At 37.8% G+C, this 18,142-nt stretch overlaps 1 protein-coding gene and 1 pseudogene across 1 annotated transcript in view; one reads left to right on the top strand and one right to left on the bottom strand.

Moving 5' to 3' along the window:
- Positions 1-18,142, top strand: part of UBE2R2 (ubiquitin conjugating enzyme E2 R2) — a 114,579-nt gene that overhangs the window by 35,238 nt on the left and 61,199 nt on the right. The window lies entirely within an intron of this gene.
- On the bottom strand, positions 813-1,286 carry LOC125150837 (60S ribosomal protein L27a-like; annotated as a pseudogene).

Here is an 18,142-nt window from a genome sequence, read left to right as displayed (position 1 = left end):
AAGGAAACCTGCTAGAAATCATTTGCCTTGTTTTTAAATTGACTATTGCTATTACTCCCAATATCCTCAACTTGCTTGAACAACTGTTCTCTCTGGAAAGGCTAATAATCTTAAACAAGTTCGTTTTCTCTAGACACATTTCCTTGACTGCTGTAATCAAACATTATTTAATTAACTCACCATTAGTAAATGGCTTTCCTTGCTACGCTGACAAATGAGCTACTCACACACATAGTGTGGTTGCAGTTTCATTTTTTCATTTTATGAAGAAATTAATATGAGATAATTTAAAATTTTCTGATTTTCTAATGCTTTCCTGTGAGTTGGGAACTCTTATGATGAGTACAATCTGGTAATGTCTCTATATGTTGTATTCTTTTAGCATAGTTATAGTGTCATTACTTAATAAAGACAATGCTTTGCCATCTAATTTGATGACAAAACATACTCCACTGTGCCTTGATGTGTGACATTTAAAGTGCACTTTCTTGTTTTGACATGATGGGTTATGCACTCATAAATAAAATTAAAATGTCATGTACAGCAGTATGTGTGACACTCCATGCTGTCAGATACAACTACATCACTGCAATTTATAGTGCACTGTGATGCAGCAGTGTGAGAGGGCACCACATAGTCTCTATTGCAGCTGCTCAACTCTGCATTGCAGCATTAGAACAGCCAAGCCAATCATAAAAAAATGAGTGTGATGGTGTTCCCATAAAACTTTATTTTATGGATATTGAAATTTGATTTTTTTTTTTTTTTTATTTGAAAGGTACTTGTTAGTATTTAATGAACCTCTCTCCATGTGGTTTCAGTCTTCAGGCTACCAGGACACAGGCTCCCCCCACACTCTTAATCTTCTCCCCAGCTCTTCTACTGAAGAATTTGGTCTTCACGATGACAGGCTGTTTGGGGAGCTTTCCCTTTCCCAAAACTTTGTAGTAGCCCGATTGCAGCACATCAATGATAGGAGCAGCTCCAGTCTTATTTTTGGCAGCATTTACCTGTTTCTGCTCACTAACCAAGGTCCACAGTTTATCAAGGTTGACAGTTGGGCAGAAGCTCTAGTTCCTTTTTAAGTGGTAATGTCTCATACCAACTTTTTCAAAGTAACCTGGATGATATTTGTCAAAGTTGATCCTGTGGTGATGCATGCCACCAGCATTACCCCGGCCTCCTGGGTGCTTCCGGTGCTTGCCGATGCAGCGGTGGCCGTGGCTCACGTGGCCCTGGCTTATGTGGCCCCGAAGTTTCTGGGTCTTCCTCAGTCTGGATGGCATATCGGTGGCCCAGAAGAAAGAGTGAAATTTGAATTTTATGTGTTTTTAGGCATCGCAAATATTCTTTGTATTTAACCACATATTTCCCTTTCAACTGTTTTTCATCAGTTCTTGCAGGGTACTTTTTTTGTTTTTTGTTTACTTATTTATTTTGAAAGAGAGAGAGAGAGTGCGAATGGGGCAGGGTCAGAGAGAGAGGGAGAGAGAAAATCCCAAGCAGGCTCCATGCTGTCAGCGCAGAGCCTGACACCAGGTTTGATCCCATGAACCATGAGATCATGACCTGAGCCAAAATCAAGAGTTGGATGCTCAACTGACTGATCCATCCAGGTGCCCCTGCAGTGGTACTTTTATCTTAGATGTTTTCCTTCAGCATGAGGAACTTGCTTTCAATAAATGATGTAGTGCAAATTTGCTGGCAACAATTTATCTCAGCTTTCTTTTGCCTGAAAATATCTTTATTTTTTGAAGTTTTGTTTTTTTTTTGTTTTTTTTTTTTTTCTGGGTGTAGAATTGTAGCTTTTTTGGTGGGGGGTGGGGGTGGGCCAGAGAAGAAGCTTTCAGTATTCCAAAATCATTTTCTTGTTTTCTGGCTTCCTTAATTTCTTTTTTCCCCTAGCTTTATTGAGATAAAATTGACATATAACTTTAAGTTACGCAAAAGTTTAGGGTGTGCAGTGCAATTATATTGCAAAATGATTACCACAACGTGGTTAGTTAACATATCCTTTATCTCTCATAATTACCAGGTTTTTGTTGTTATGGTGGTGAGAACGTTTATGATCCACTCTCTTAGCAGCTTTCAAGTACATTGTTGTTAACTATAGCCCCCATGCTATACATTTGATCCCTAGAACTTACTCATCTTACAACTGGAAGTTTGTACCCTTTGACCAACATCCCCATCCCCACCCCCACTCTCGCCCCCATCCCTGGCAACCACCAATCAACTCTCTGTTTCTGTGACTTTGGCTTTTTTAGATTCCACAACTAAGTGAGATAATACAGTATTTGTATTTCTCTGTCTGACTTAACTTTACTTAGCATAATGCCCTCAGTGTTCATCCATCTTCTCCCAAACAGCAGGATTTTCTTTTATGGCTGAATAATATTCCATTGTATATGTATTCGCTTCCTGAATTCCTTTTGACAAGTCAGCTATCAGTACTATTATTGCCACTTTAAGATAATATCTTTTTTTCTTCTGGCTACTTTTAAGATTCTCTCTTTGTTTTCAACATTTTATGGTGTGCTTAGATGTGGTTTTCTTGGCATTTATCCTGCTTTTGGTCCACTGAGGTTTTTTTTTTTTTTTTTTTTTTTTAAGTTTATTTGTTTTGAGAGAGAGAGCACAAGTGCACGTGCATGAATGGGGGAGGGACAGAGAGAGAGAGAGAGAGAGAGAATCCCAAGCAAGCTCTGCACCGTCAGCACGGAGCCCAATGCAGGGATTGAACCCACGAACCATAAGATGATGACCTGAGCCCAAATCAAGGGCTGGCTCAGATCATGTCCCTGGGTGGCTCAGATCATGATCTCATGGTTTGCAAGTTCAAGCCCTGCATTAGGCTCTCTGCTGTCAGTGTGGATTCCACTTCACATCCTCTGTCGCCCTCTCTCTCTCTGCACCTCCCCACTCGTGCGCTCGCTCTCTCTCTCTCTCTCAAAAATAAACATTTAAAGAGTCTGGCGCTAAATTGGCTGAGCTACCCAGGTACCCCAGTTCACTGAGCTTCTTAAATTTGTGTGTAGGGGGCGCCTGGGTGGCGCAGTCGGTTGAGCGTCCGACTTCAGCCAGGTCACGATCTCGCGGTCCGTGAGTTCGAGCCCTGCGTCGGGCTCTGGGCTGATGGCTCAGAGCCTGGAGCCTGTTTCCGATTCTGTGTCTCCCTCTCTGTCTGCCCCTCCCCCGTTCATGCTCTGTCTCTCTCTGTCCCAAAAATAAATAAACGTTGAAAAAAAAAATTAAAAAAAAAAAAACAAAGAAAAAAAATTTGTGTGTAGTTCACCAGTTTTGGAAAATTCTTAACCATTATGTCTTTGTATATTGCTTTTACCTTGTTCTGTCTCATCTCCATTTATAGATTAGACCTTTTGTAATTAGGTCCTACCTATCTCCTACACTCTGTTCTGTCCTTTTTTTTTTTTTTTTTTTTCCTGTTCTGTGCTTCACTGTGAACATTTTATTGACCTGAATTTGAGTTCACTAATCCTGTTTGATGCTGTTCCAAATCTGCAGTTAAATCTACCCAGTGAGTCCCCAGTTCTAGATACTCTATTTCAGGTTTAGACTTTTTAAACTAGATTCAAGTTATTTGGTGGAAGTTTATTTTAAAAATTAATTCACATCATTTTCTCTATTTTCTTTTAACATACTAATTGGTGGCATTTTAAAGACCTTGGCTGCTAACTCGAATACTTGGGTCATCTGTGGATTTGTTTCTATACCTTTTTCCTCTCTTGATTATCAGTCATTATTCTGCCTCTCTATATGTCAGTTTTTTATTATATGTTGGAGAATGCATATAAAAGAACCATAGAGAGGCAGAGGTAATCTTTATCCAAAGGTGCTTTCCCCTTTCCCTCTGTTAGGAAGATAGGTTGTCAGGCTGTTCCTTTCAAACCAGGCAAGGATTAATTTAGACTGGGGCTTGGGTTACAGTTTAGTAAGACTTAGTTCATCTCTGGTTGCCCTAGTGTTTCTGGTATGCTCCTCTGGACTTTTCTTTGAGAGAGGTGAATTTATGTCTTCTCAGCTTTGGATGACTACAGGAGATGGAATTCTGTCCTTCAGAAGTTCTGAGTTAGCTTTTTATAAAACCTCTGACACCATGCAGTTATAAAATCTGAAGGGAGATTGTGTTTTTGTGTCTATGCCCTAGAGCCAGGGGAAAATTGTCCGTGTGTTTTAAGCACTTGTCCTTCATTCCAACCCTGTGTGACCACCAAAAACTGATTTCTCTTTCTCTTAGAGTCCCCCTACCAATGCCCAGTCTCCTTTTTCAGCACTCCCCTCCCCCTGCTCAATTGGCAAAATGCCCTCTACCACTGAAAAAGAAAATGAATAAAATGGCCATCTGTTTCTGGCTTATAAAAGAAAGACTTTCCTCTTTCTGAAATTTTAGTTCAAATAGGTCCTGTTACTTTGTCAGTTTCCATATTCTTTCCAAAAATGTGATTTTTGCAAACTGCCCTCACTCCCTGCCACTTTGCACCATTGCAGTGAGAACATTGGTCTGTGACCTACTGTATCCTACTTGGAAGGAGAATTGTCTCCTATTTAATATCTGAGTGACCAAAAAGCTGGCCAAGTTCTGAGTGCATGGATGGCAGGCAACTTTTAACATATGATCTGGCTAGCCTTTTTCTAATGGAACCTCTTAATGTCACTATCTTTAGGCCTTCCTTTTGGGCCTGTGAGTTTCCTCAGTGGAGGTCCTTAACGGTTTTCTGTCTGGAGAGTAAGAGACTAACTACCAACTTTCTGTGAGCCACCTGAGGAAGATGACTAGGGTTGTCAGCTTATAGCATATTATCTTTTACTTACTGCCCACTGTTTGCCTGATTGCAGCATGGAGTTACAGCCCCACACTGAGCCTGATGTTACCCAACTCAAAGACTTTGACCTTCTCCAGAGAATAAAGCGTCTGTCTTCTGGCAAGAGCATCCAGCTGCATAAGTCAGGGAGGGGATTTGAGAAGCTGACTGCTTTATAAAGAAACCTTCAGGCAGCCTTCCTTCTCTTAGCTCTCTTCTATTCCCACTTCCAGAGCTACTTGATGCTTCCAGTTTTCAAGATTTGGGGGAGGGGAGATCGTTGTATGTATAATGTTGGTTCTCTGTTTTTCCACTGCCAGTTTAAGACAGCTTTCTCTGGCCAGTTGGAATAATTTCTTTTCCATCTGTTTTCTACTGTCCAAAATTTAATTGCTTTGTCTCTTTGGGCATTGTCTTTGTCCTTGTGGGTGTATGCTTTAAAAAAAAAATCCTATATTTTAACTTTTAGTGGGTCTGAGGATGAGCAAAAATAGGAGCTATGACTTCAATCTATAATACTAAAAAAAGATAACATGGTACAAAACTCATAAGGTATAAAAGGGCACTTACAGCAAAAAGTTAGTCTGAATAATCTATTCTTTTCTACTGGTTGTAATGCAACCTTTATCATAATCCAAATTCCCATTTACTTGGGTCTGTTTCTGTTTGTTCATTAATCTCTACCTACTTCGACTTATTTTGGCTTAGAATACATTTTTAATGTCTATTAATGTTATTTTCCACTCATTGTTTTTGTTTTTCCTGAGAAATTTCATGGCTGTTCTTCCTTATTTTTGTAGAAACCTTTGGATCAAATTGGCTGGGTCTCCCCAAAATTCGTTTAGTACCTTTTGTTTGTTTGTTTTTAGTCATTGCATTACATTTAACAGTTAATTTGGAAAGAGTTGACATCTTGACAATATTAAAATGTTTCTATGACCTTTCATTTATTCAGAGCTTCTTTTATATATCTTTCAGACCTCTTATTTATTTGGTTTTCTTTTCTTTTTCTTTTTCTTTTGTAAATTGTATTTTTTAAAAATTTTATTTATTTTGAGAGAGAGAGAGAGAGCATGTGTGTGTGCCAGCCAGTGGAGAAGGGGTGAAGAGAGAGGGAGAGAGAGAATCCCAAGCGAGCTCCATGCTACACAGAGCTCCATCTCATGAACCGTAAGATCATGACCTTCGCTGAACTCCAGAGTCAGATGCTTAACTGACTGAGCCACCCAGGTGTCCCTGTACTTTTTTTTTTTTAAGACTATTTTTTTTTTTAGAGCAGTTTAAGGTTCACAGCAAAATTGGGAGGAAGGTACAGAGATTTCCCATATACAGCTGACCCCATGAGTTGCATAGCCTTCCCCGTTATCAGTTTCTCCCACCTTCTCCCATAGTGGTACATTTGTTATAGTTGGTGGACCTACACTGACACCTCACAATCACCTACAGTCCCATTTCACATTCAGGCTCACTCTTGGCATTGTGCATTCACAAATGTGTAATGACATGTATGATCCTTAATATAGAGTGTTTTCACTGTCCTGGAAATCCTTTGTGGTTTTCTGTTCATCCCTCCCACCCCCAACCACTGATTTTTTTCTATCTCTATTGTTTTGTCTTTTTCAGAATGCCATATAGTTAGAATCATTTGGTGTTTAGCCTTTCACATTGGCTCTTATTTAGTAATAGACATTTTAGATCCTCCATGACTTTTAGTGGCTTGATAGCTCATTTCTTTTTAGCATTCAGTAATAATACATTGTCTGGATATACCATAGTTTGCTTCCATTTACCCAACTAAGCACATCTTGGTTGCTTCAAATTTTGGCAGTTATTAATAAGGCTGCTGTTAATATTTACGTACAGGCTTTTGTGTGGACATAAGTTTTCAACTGATTTGGGTTTTTTGTTTGTTTTTTATTGATTTTAGAGAGAGAGACAGAGTACAAGCAGTGGAAGGGCAGAGAGAGAGGGAGACACAGAATCCCAAGCAGGCTCCAGGCTCCAAGCTGCCAGCACAGAGCCCGATGTGGGGCTCCTCGAATTCACGCACCATGAGATAGGACCCGAGCTGAAGTTGGACGCCCAACTGACTGAGCCACCCAGGGGCCCCTTAACTGATTTGGGTTTTAAATACCAAAGAACATGATTGCTAGATTGTATGAGTATGTTTAATTTTAAGAGTCTGCCCAACACAGTGGCTATATCATTTTACATTCCCACCAGCAATGAATAAGAGTTCTAGTTGTTCCACATCCTTGTCAGCATTTGATTTTGTCAGTATTTTGGATCTTAACCATTCTAATAGGTGTTAGTGGAATTTCATTGTTTTAATTTGTAATTGTAATGATGTGTAATGTTGAGAAATCTTTTCATATGTTTGCTATCTGTGTGTCCTTAGAGTTCTGTTCAGATGTTTTACTTGTTTTTAAATCATGTTATTTTCTTATTGTTGAGCTTTAAGAGTTCTTTGTATATTTTGGAGTAGTCTTTTATCCCATGTGCCTTTTTTTTTTTTAATGTATTTTCTATGCCCAACGTGGGGCTTGAAGTCACAGCCCCAAGATCAAAAGTCACATGTTCCACAAACTGACCCAGCCAGGCAGCCCTATTACATATGTCTTACACCAGTATTTTCTCCCAGTGTATGGCTTGTCTTCTCATTCTCTTGTCAGCATCTTACACAGAACTCTTTTTAATTTTAATTAAGTCCAACTTATCAGTTCTTTCTTTTGGGCCTTTGGCATTATATCTAAAAATTTATTGCCAAATCCAAGGATATCTAGATTTTTCTCCTGTGTTATGTTCTAGTTTATGGTTTTGTGTTTTGCATTACGTCTATGGTCTATTTTTAGTTAATTTTTGTGAAGGGTGTAATGTCTGTGTCTAGATACTGTTTTCACGGTATCATGCTTAACTTGCAGCACCCCTTTTTTTACTTACTGTGTACTTTCCTTGTCTTTAAAGAGTATTCTCATCCTTTTTCTTTATATATTAATCTTGTACATTCAATTTTATTGCTAAGTAATTGTTTTTTATTGTTGCTATTTCAAATAGGATTTTTTTTTAAGTTTATTTATTTTGGGAGAGAGCATGAGTAGGAGAGGGGCAGAGGGGTGTGGGGGGAGAGAGAATCCCAAGCAGGCTTCACGCTATTGGTGCAGACCATGATCTGAGCCGAAATCAAGAGTCAGACACTTAACCAACTGAGCCCCCCAGGCGCCTCCCTGGCTAAGGAGTCTTAATCTGAGAAAATTGTATAATTCAACAGAGAATTAACAAAGATAATGACAGTTACTGTTTATGCTTAGCCAACTGAGCCACCCAGGCACCCTTATAACTACTGTTTATGAAGAGGTTAATATGTGCCATGCCCTGTGCTAAGGGGAATATACATATATGTAATATCCAGACTTCCATTAATTACTAGCTGTATGACCTTGTGCAGGGTTCTAAAACTCTTTTTATTCATTTTCCTCTTGTAATAAGGAGTTTGATGACAATACCTGCCTCACAGGGTTCTTTTAAGAATTAAATGAATTAATAGGGGCTCTTGGGTGGCTCAGTCAGTTGAGTGTACTACTTTGGCTCAGTCATGATCTCACCATTTGTGAGTTTGAACCCCGTATCAGGCTCACTGCTGTCCATACAGAACCTGCTTTGGATCCTGTGTTCCCTCCTCTCTCTGCCCCTCTCCACCTCTCAAAAATAAACAAACATTATAAAAAAAGAATTAAGTGAATTAACATGTAAAGAATTTAGAACAGTGCCTGGCACATAGTAAGCACTCACTGAGTGAGAGCTGCAACTGCACTATTTCTTATAGCAATCCCATGCGGTATATTACTGGACAGTTCTATATATGTGGGGAAACTAAGGCTCACAGGGCGTTTAGTAGTCCAAGGTTATGCAGATTAGTCTGTATTCCTGATTGTGTAGCTTATTAAGTCTGTCTGTCTTAATTGTATTTTGCCCAAGCCTCCCAAAGCAGGATAGTTGGATGTTCAGACAAGACAGTTTGTCAGGATGTTGTCTCATGAGGGGATCAGATAGACCCCTGCTGCTGGAATTTGGAACAGTATAGCCTTCAGAAAGACATTGGCCATTGCAAGAAGAAACAAAATATACTTTTAGAACAAGAACTTCAGAATTAGAGTTGGAGCACATGCTGGCATTTGGGCTGGGGGAAAGAGGTTGGAGCCCAGAGGTTGTTCCTGGGAGTTAGGGATGCATTGATTCTGTGGGTGTCGAAAAGTGGCAATAGCTGCAAGGACAATTACATCAGAAACTGGTAACGAGGGTGGCATTAGTTACTTCATTTCTCAGTCACTTGTATTTACTCTTCATCTCATAATACCAGACCAGCTGTGCTCTGATAGCAGCTGGCGTCATGAGCTACAGAACTCATGGATTAGATGCCCTTTGCAATAACAAATTTCTTCTCAGTGCTGGTGTCTGATGACAGAACTGACCTGCTGATCTGGATTCCTGACTTCTGGCTTACTCTTAACCTCTTAAAATTTCCCTGTCCCTCCAAATCCTGCTAATCCAGATTTCTTACTGCCGTCATATTACTGATTTGACACTTGCTTTTTTCCTTTTAATTAAATTTAATTTTCATTTACAAAAATAATTAAAATATATATAGTTTTATATGTATCCATCCCTACTCCCAAAAGCAGTCTCTTTCAGCTGTTTTAGAAGTGAAGAGTAAGTGAGTCTTTGGTTGCCTCCGTGTTTACTTTCAGCATAAAGCCATGCCTGAGGTGAATTCTACCCCCAGACTCAGTCACATATTGCCAGTATTTATTTAAACCAGTTTTTTGTTGTTGTTCCTAGTGTTAATAATCATACTCATCAGTTCATGGCTCTTTATCATTATTTTGCCCATACCAGACCTTTTCCTGTTTGTTTGGTGGTAGTTGGTAGGTAGGTTTGTATGCAGCCATTTCTTTTTATTTCCATTCTCACTTCTCCTTCCCTCTTTTTCCTTAGGCAACCATTCTTTTTCTTTTTCTTTTTTTTTTTTTTTAAGCAGGCTTCAGGCCCAGCATGGAGCCAGCACAGGGCCCAACATGCGGCTTGGACTCAGGACTGTAAGATCAAGACCTGAGCTAAAGAGTTGGATGCTTAACTGACTGAGCCACCCAGGCACCCCCCTCTTAGGCAACCATTCTAATGTATTTATGAATATTCTTTGATAGGCACTCATAAGAATCACTTAAATTTTTTTTTTAACAATGGCAAACTTGGAGAAAAGCTCCAAGAACTTTCTTCCTGAACCATTTGATAGTAAGTTCTCAGTGTCTAATTTCCCACCATTTCTCTAAATATTTTAGTTTATTTTCTACAAACAATATTATTCTGTATAATCTCAATATAACTATTAACAATTAGGAAATTAATGTTGAGGCATTAGTACCATCTAATCCTCAAGCCCCATTCAATTTTGCCAATTTTCTTAATACTGTTCTTTGTAGTAGAAGAATTCAGAATCATGTGTTGCTTTTGCTTTTAGTTGTGTCCCTATAATCTGTCTCAGACTCCAATAATTTCTTGTGTTTTTCTAGACTTTAATGCCCTTGATGGGTTTGATGGTTACAGGACACCTATTTTGTAGAATATCCCTCAATTTGAGTTAGTAATGTTTCCTCATGTTTATTTCAGGTGGCATATGATTGTGATTTGTCTCATTATTGAGGATGTTCACTTTGATCACTTAGAAGATTATGTCAGGTTTCTATAAAGTTACTCTTCTCCTTTGTAGTGGATAAGTATTTTGTGGGAAACTATTTTGAAGCTATATAAACATTCAGTTCCTACTCAGCTTTCAATTTATTTATGCTTGTATGGATTCATAGTTTATTATTTATTCAATGGCTAATGATGGTATGCATTCAGATATAAAACTATATGCATATATATTACATTGGTATAAATGATGTTTTTTATTTTATTTTACTATAATGGTATATTAAAGTGTTAAAATGTGATCTAAATCTGGAAGGTCATATTTCAGAATGTTTAGGATGATTATCTGGTTGGTGGTGAGTAAAACTCTACCATAATGAGATAGGGTGGAGTTCAAAAAATTTAATCACATAAAATATAAGCTTAGTGTTATTTCTGGCTGACCTGAAGTTATAGGGATCCAGCTGCTTGATCCAATTCTGACCTGGTCCTGGCTGCAGTTTTGTGCCACCTGGTGGCATTTGTCCACTTCAGTATAATATAAATGCGACAAATCTGGCTGCTTAGGACTTCATGCATTGGTAGCAATTTTAGGTGTCGTTAGTTGATGCCAGCTTCTTTGACACAATCTGGTGAATTTGGGCCAAGTGAGTACTGGGTATGAGAAGACCTGTTCTCTATCTCTTTGCTTTCTAAGACAGGTGGCCTACTTTTCTCTTCCTGGCCTTACCCTTGCCTCTGTCAGTATAGGGGTGAGTGGGTGGATATATTTACTGTACTATTGGTGATTTTTATTTTCTCTGCTTTGAAAATCTATATTTTCTCATATTGTCCAAATTAACATGTATGAAGTATTAATAAAGTATTTTTTTAAGTTTATTTATTTATTTTGAGAGAGAGATCAGGGGAGGGGCAGAGAGGGGAGAAGGAGAGAGAATCACAAACAGGGTCCACATTACCAGTGCAGAGCCTGATGTGGGGCTCAAACCCAGGATCCGTGAGATCATGACCTGAGCCAGAATCCAGAGTCAGACACTTAACCGACTGAGCCACCCATGTGCCCCAAGTATTAATCACAGAAAATATTAATAACAGAGAGAAAGATGGAAGGCTCAGCTGTCACAGGAATAAGGGAAACCATATTAAGTAGATGATTTATGTAGGAACCGTTTTCTAGCCCTTCAAAGAAATTTTCAACCCGTGTTTAAGTCTTACTACCAGGACTTGTTCTGTGTATATGAAAGGATTCTTCCAAAGCAAGTCTTGTCTTCAATTATTCTATTTTTAAATTTTTTTATTTATTTAAGTAATCTCTACACCCATCATGGGGCTTGATCTCACCACTCCTAGATCAGGAGTCGTATGCCCTTCTGAGCCAGCCAGGAGCCCCTAATTTTTCTATTTTAATTCTGTTACGTATTATCACCATTTCTGGATTATTTTCCGATTTATTCTGATTCCTTCATCTGCCCACTAACATTTTCTTTTTGTATCTTAGGTGCAAAAGGTTAAGTTAATCATAATCCACAGTTTATAGCCCATTTTTGTCATTGGTTTATGCTAACTACCACTTGTGTTACTTGCTTCTATCTTTATACCCCACTTCCATTTCACTCCTCCTGCCCTAGGCAACCATTCTGGTGTGTACTTTTTAATTTGTACTTGTTCCTACAAAATGTGTGTTATTCAGTATACATGTATTTTACTTTATGTACTTTAAGTATTATTCATATTTTTATTTTCTCCTAAGCAGTATATTTTATTTCTTCTTCTTTTTTAAAGATTATTTGAGGGAGAGAGAGCATGTGTGCATGAACAGGGGAAAGGCAGAGAGAGAGAGGTAGAGAAAGAATCCCAAGCAGGCTCTGTGCTGTCAGTGTGGAGCCCAAGGTGGGGCTCGATCCCATGAACTGTGAGACCATGACCTGAGCTGAAATCGAGAGTTGGACGCTTAACTGAGCCACCCAGATACTTTCCATTTAAAAAAAAAAAAAATTTATGGAAAATGTAAAGATAAACAAAAGTGGAGAGAATCTTAAAATGAACTCTGATGTACCTATCACCCAGTTTAGTGATTAACATTTTGCCAATGTTGTTTTTTCTGTCCAGTTTCTTAAAACATATTTAGATACCATTTCCATTTTACCCATAAATAATTCAATATGCTTTTCTAACTGTGGTTATCATATTATTAATTGGAAGGCTTGCTTTTTCTCCAAGTTTTTCCTTTTATAATTTACTGTCTTTATTATTTCCTTTTATAATTTTTACAATAAAAATTATCTGAAAATATTATGGCGTTTTATGTTCTTTGCCTTTGTCTTTATTTTCCTAATTGCTTTTTACTTTTTCTTTACTTCTAATTTTATCATTCACTTTGGAGGTTTTCCTCAAATTTCTGTTTTTTTTTTTTTAAGCCCTTGGTTAATTTTTAAGAGGGAGTTGCTAAGAAGCTGCAGGTGGGAAATTGTGTATAAGTGCACCTGGTTGATTAGTGGGTCTCAACCAGTTTAGGTGACAAATTGGGGCCTTTTTATGGGGATCTCCCAAGTATGAGTATCTGTAGGTCATAAATATAGTCTATTTACATTTCAGTTCACAGAAGAGTTTAATATCTTTTAAAAATGCATTATGGGGGGCGCCTGGGTGGCTCAGTTGGTTAGGCGTCCAACTTCAGCTCAGGTCATGATCTCACAGTCTGTGAGTTCGAGCCCCGCGTCAGGCTCTGTGCTGACAGCTCAGAGCCTGGAGCCTGCTTCAGATTCTGTGTCTCCCTCTCTCTCTGCCCCTCCCCTGCTCATGCTCTGTTTTTATCTGTCTCAAAAATAAATAAAAACATTAAAAAAAATGCATTATGGGTTATGTTTCCTGTATTTGGGACCAGTATTGCAAATACTTTGAAAACCATTAGCCTTTATAAATTCTTGGTTTGAAAATGTTAATGATATCATCATTATTTGTAATTGCTACTGTAGTTTTTCTTTGTATATTTTATCTCTTGGTAGATTAATATCTGTCCTATGCTGACATATTTGGATACTTACGAAAACTAAGCTGAGCTAGGAAGGACAGTTTATATTTAAATTTTTTTAGGCTCACTGCCCAAGTTTAGTTTACAATCCCTGCCCTGCCTGATAGTTTAAGACACTTGAGAATATCGCTATTTTAACATGGAAGGTTATATTTTCAAAGTGCTACAAAAACGATTTATGTAGATTACTAAAATGGACTCCTAAAATCTTAAGACGAGGATGGACTCTTGGGATACTGGTTTTCCTTTTACATCTTTATTTTGGAAAACTTACTAGAGCTAGGGTTTTTTTCCCCCTGAATAACCAAAGATAAAATTTTACATACATTTTTGTTTGGCATAGAAGACTTGAGACCTTATTTAAGTTTCTTTATTTTATTCTCCAGAATGATTTTGACTCTAACGTAAAATACACTTTAGTTATTTAACGTAAGCTTAGTATCTGGCATATAATTTTTGTGGGTATCCAGGCTATTTTATTTTAATATAATTATATTTTAGGAATACACATTTTCCAAGTAATTTTATAGAAGGAAATTCTCTTGATTGGGCATGACACTTTCCTGACAGGCCAAATATTGGTGCATAAGCTTCGTTTTCTAGTGACATCTTAGCTTTTGGTGTAAGTTTGGATTCCTTCCTTCCTTCCTTCCTTCCTTCCTTCCTTCCTTTCTTTCTTCTTTATGTTTATTATTTGTTTTGATAGGGAGAGACTGAGCTGGGGAGGGGCAGAGAGAGAGAGAGAGAGAGAAAATCCCACCCAAGCAAACTCTGGGCTGTTAGTGCAGAGTCTGATAGGGGCCTTGAACTCAGAAACTGTGAGGTCATGACCTGAGCTGAAGTCAGACATTTAACAGACTGAGGCACCCAGGCCCTGCCCCTATCCCCCCACACTCCCATTCCCCCACCTCCCCACCTCCCCACCTCCAACGTCTGATTTCTAATAGCTTCTTCCTAACATTTCCTTTTTCTTTCTTTCTTTCTTTCTTTCTTTCTTTCTTTCTTTCTTTCTTTCTTTCTTTCTCTCTCTCTCTCTCTCTCTCTCTCTCTTCTTTCTTTCTTTCTTTCTTTCTTTCTTTCTTTCTTTCTTTCTTTCTTTCTTTCCCTTCCTCCCTTCCCTCCCTCCCTCCCTTAACATTTTCTGTCATTAATCAGGTAGTGAATGGCAAGTACCTTTTTGAGAGTGTGTGGATGCAACATCTTGTGGTGGCATGGCACGATACTCCATAGCACGTTATGACCTACCATGTTAAGCAAAAACATTGCTGCCAGTACCTTTTCTAAATGAGTCTTTTATATGCTACATTTGTTCATTCTCGAATTCATGTGTGTTTGAAATCAGAGTTTTCACAGATTCATGGTTGTATAACATCAAATTTCCATTTTTGACTTGTTTGGCATGTCTGACACATACTTTTTTTTCTTTTTTGGGGTGGTGTGGTAAAACACAATATGAGTTGACACCATGTGAAGTTTTAACAAGCTATTCTTCAGCAATTAGTTAATGCAAGAAAAGATCTGACTTAGTTCTCTGCAGTTTTAGTGAGGATCTATTCTGTGTCTGAGAAGCTTTTTATTCTTAAAACAATGGCAAATATTTATGTTAAACTTTAATATTATTTGACAGATATGGATTAGTGAAGAAAGCGATTTTGAATCTTTTCAGTCTATTGTTTCTTCAAATGACTGTCACTATCATTTGCTGATCTGTTTTCCTCTTTGGTAATAAAACTTTATTACTTGTCATTTAATACAATAAACAGAGCCAAGAATTAGATATTTGTTCCTTTTTCTCTTTTGCCATTGCCACTGTCAAAATCTAGACTTTCTTATGTAGTGAGTTAATTTTACCTCCTTCTGTTATCCTGCTTACTTCTTATTAAATACTTGCCTCATATGTCAGTCTCTTGCTTAAGAACATGTAATATCTTTCCCTGGTGTTTACTTAGGCAGGAGTAGAAGACAGAATATAGATAGAATGCTATTAAATTTCTTTTCTTGCTTTCATAAACTTGATGCTTGTCATATATTTCTCTCTGCTTGGCTGAATTATATGTTGTGTACCCTTATTTCCCACTAGTATACATCTTTAACAATATAAAGTCTTCCAACTCATGAATGTAAGTTATCTTTCCATTTGCTTGTATCATCTTTAATTTCTTTCAACAGCATTTTGTAGTTTTCAGTATACAAGTCTTTCACGTCCCTGGTTAAGTTTATTCCTAAGTGTTTTATTTTTTTTGATGCTATTGCAAATGAGATTATTTTACTAATTTCCTTTTTTGGATTCGTTGTTGTGTAGAAATGCAACCTTTTTTTGGCAGCTGATTTTTTTGGATGTTCATATGGTATTCTGCAACATGGCTTGATTGGATTCATTTATTCTAACAGTTTGTGTTTTGTGTGGAATCTTCAGTGGTTTTTATATAAGATCATAATGTCTGCAGACAGAATTTTCTTCTTTTCCAGCTTGATGCTTTATATTTAATTTTCTTGTCTAATTGTTCTGGTTAGGACTTCTAGCGTGAAGATACTATTTTATGTTTTCTTCTAGAATCTTTATAGTTTTAGTTTTGCACTTAGGTCTGTGATCCATCTGTAAATAGTGAGAGACAAGGATCAAGGTTACTTTTTCTGTGTGAATATCTAGTTCCTCCAGTACTATTTATTGAAAAGACTATCCTTTTTCCTATTGAATTGCAGTTTTGCTTTGTTGTAAAGTAGGTGATCTTATATATGTTTGTTTCTGGAGACTGTCTTCTGTTCCATTTGTCTATTTGTCTAGCCTTATACCAGTAATAATCTTGACAATTAGAGCATATGGTAAGTCTTGAAATCTAGTCCTGTGTCTCCAGTTTTATTGTTCTTTTTCACATTGGTTTTGGCAATTTTACATCCTTTGTATTTCCACATAATTCTGGGTATCAGCATGTGAATTTCTACAGGAAAACCTACTGGGATTTTAATTGGAATTCCAGTCCATCTATAGATCCCTTTGGGAACAATGGACATCTTAATAATATTGAATCTTTTGGTCAATGAATGTTTTGTATCTCTCTACGTATTTAGGTCTTTTTCATTTTTTTTCATCAGTGTTTTATAGTTTTCAATGTAGAGATAACACACATCTTCCTGCAGATTTATTCCTAGGTAACATTTTTCTAGATTTATTAAGCTATAATTGACATATAGTAATGTATTAGTTTAAGGCGTGCAACTCGATTAGATATGTGTATATATTGCAAAAATGATTAACAAATAAGTTATCTATCACCTCATATAGTTACAGAAATCATTTTCTTAAGAGAACTTTTAAGATCTACTCTCTGAGTAACTTTCAAATGTATAATGTAGTGGGGTGCCTGGGTGGCTCAGTCGCTTAAGTGTCCAACTTCGACTCAGATCATGATCTCGCGGTTTGTGGGTTCGAGCCCTGCATTGGGCTCTGTGCTGACAGCTGGGAGCCTGGAGCCTGCTTCGGATTCTGTGTCTCCCCCTCTCTCTCTGCCCGTCCCCTGCTCATACTCTGTTTTTCTCTCTCTCAAAAATAAAGAAAAAGGTATAATGTAGTTAACTGTAGTCCCCGTGTTGTACATTACATTCCTAGAACTTACTGAAAATTTGTTCCTTTTGACCATGTTCACTATCCCTGCCATCCTTACCCACACACCCCTGCTTCTGGTAGATTGGCAACTATCAAGAAGTTCTCTGTATCAATGAAAAGTTTATTTTTTGTTATTTTGAGAGAAAGAGATAGCAAGCGGGAGGGGGCAGAGAGGGAGAGAGAGAGAGAGAGAGAGAGAGAGAGAGAGAGAGAGAGAGAATCCCAAGCAGGCTCCACACTGTCAGCATGGAGCCCATTGTGGGGCTGGAACCCACGAACCATGAGATCATGACTTGAGCCAAAATCAAGCATTGGATGCTTTACCGTCTGAGCCACCCAGGTGCCTCTCTGATTTCCTTTTTTTGATGAAACTCTGTTCCAGTAGTTTCCAAGGGAGGGTACCGTTGATAAGTATGAGACCTCCTAGGTCTAAAAATACTTTTACTTGATCTTCATAATTGAGTGATAGTTTTGCTGAGTTTAGAATTAGAGGTTTAAGGTAGTTTTTCTTCAGAAATTTGAAGGCATTGTCTTCTTCCACTGTTACTGTTGAGAAGTCTCAGCCCCCCCCCCCCCCCCCCGTGGAGTCTTTTTTTTTTTTATTCTTCCAGCTTTATTAAAATATAATTGACATATAACATTGGGTAAACACAGGATTTCCTTTTGTCCCCATGTTCTGAAATTTCACAGTGATATGAAACCTTGGTGTAGGTTTTTTTCATTCTATTGTGTTGTGCTTTGTAGGTTGACTCTACTTGTGTTCTTCAGTTTTAGAAATTTTTCTTGAGTGATTTCCTTCCCTCTGTTTTGTCTTTGTTTTGTCTGTTTTAAACTCCAGTTATGTGGATGTTGACCTTCTAAACTGGTCTTTTCGTTTATCTCTTTTTCTCCTTATTTTTCATCTTTGTTTTTCTCTTTTCTGAGAGGTATCTTCAGTTCTTCTAGCCTATATGTGTGCATGCAGGCGCACATATGTATATGGGGCATGTGTATATT

Source organism: Prionailurus viverrinus, chromosome D4 (genome assembly GCF_022837055.1).
Source record: "Prionailurus viverrinus isolate Anna chromosome D4, UM_Priviv_1.0, whole genome shotgun sequence".
Taxonomy (NCBI): Eukaryota; Metazoa; Chordata; class Mammalia; order Carnivora; family Felidae; genus Prionailurus; species Prionailurus viverrinus.
The sequence above is the reverse complement of the archived record's forward strand: the minus strand, read 5'-3'. Positions and strand labels throughout refer to the sequence as shown.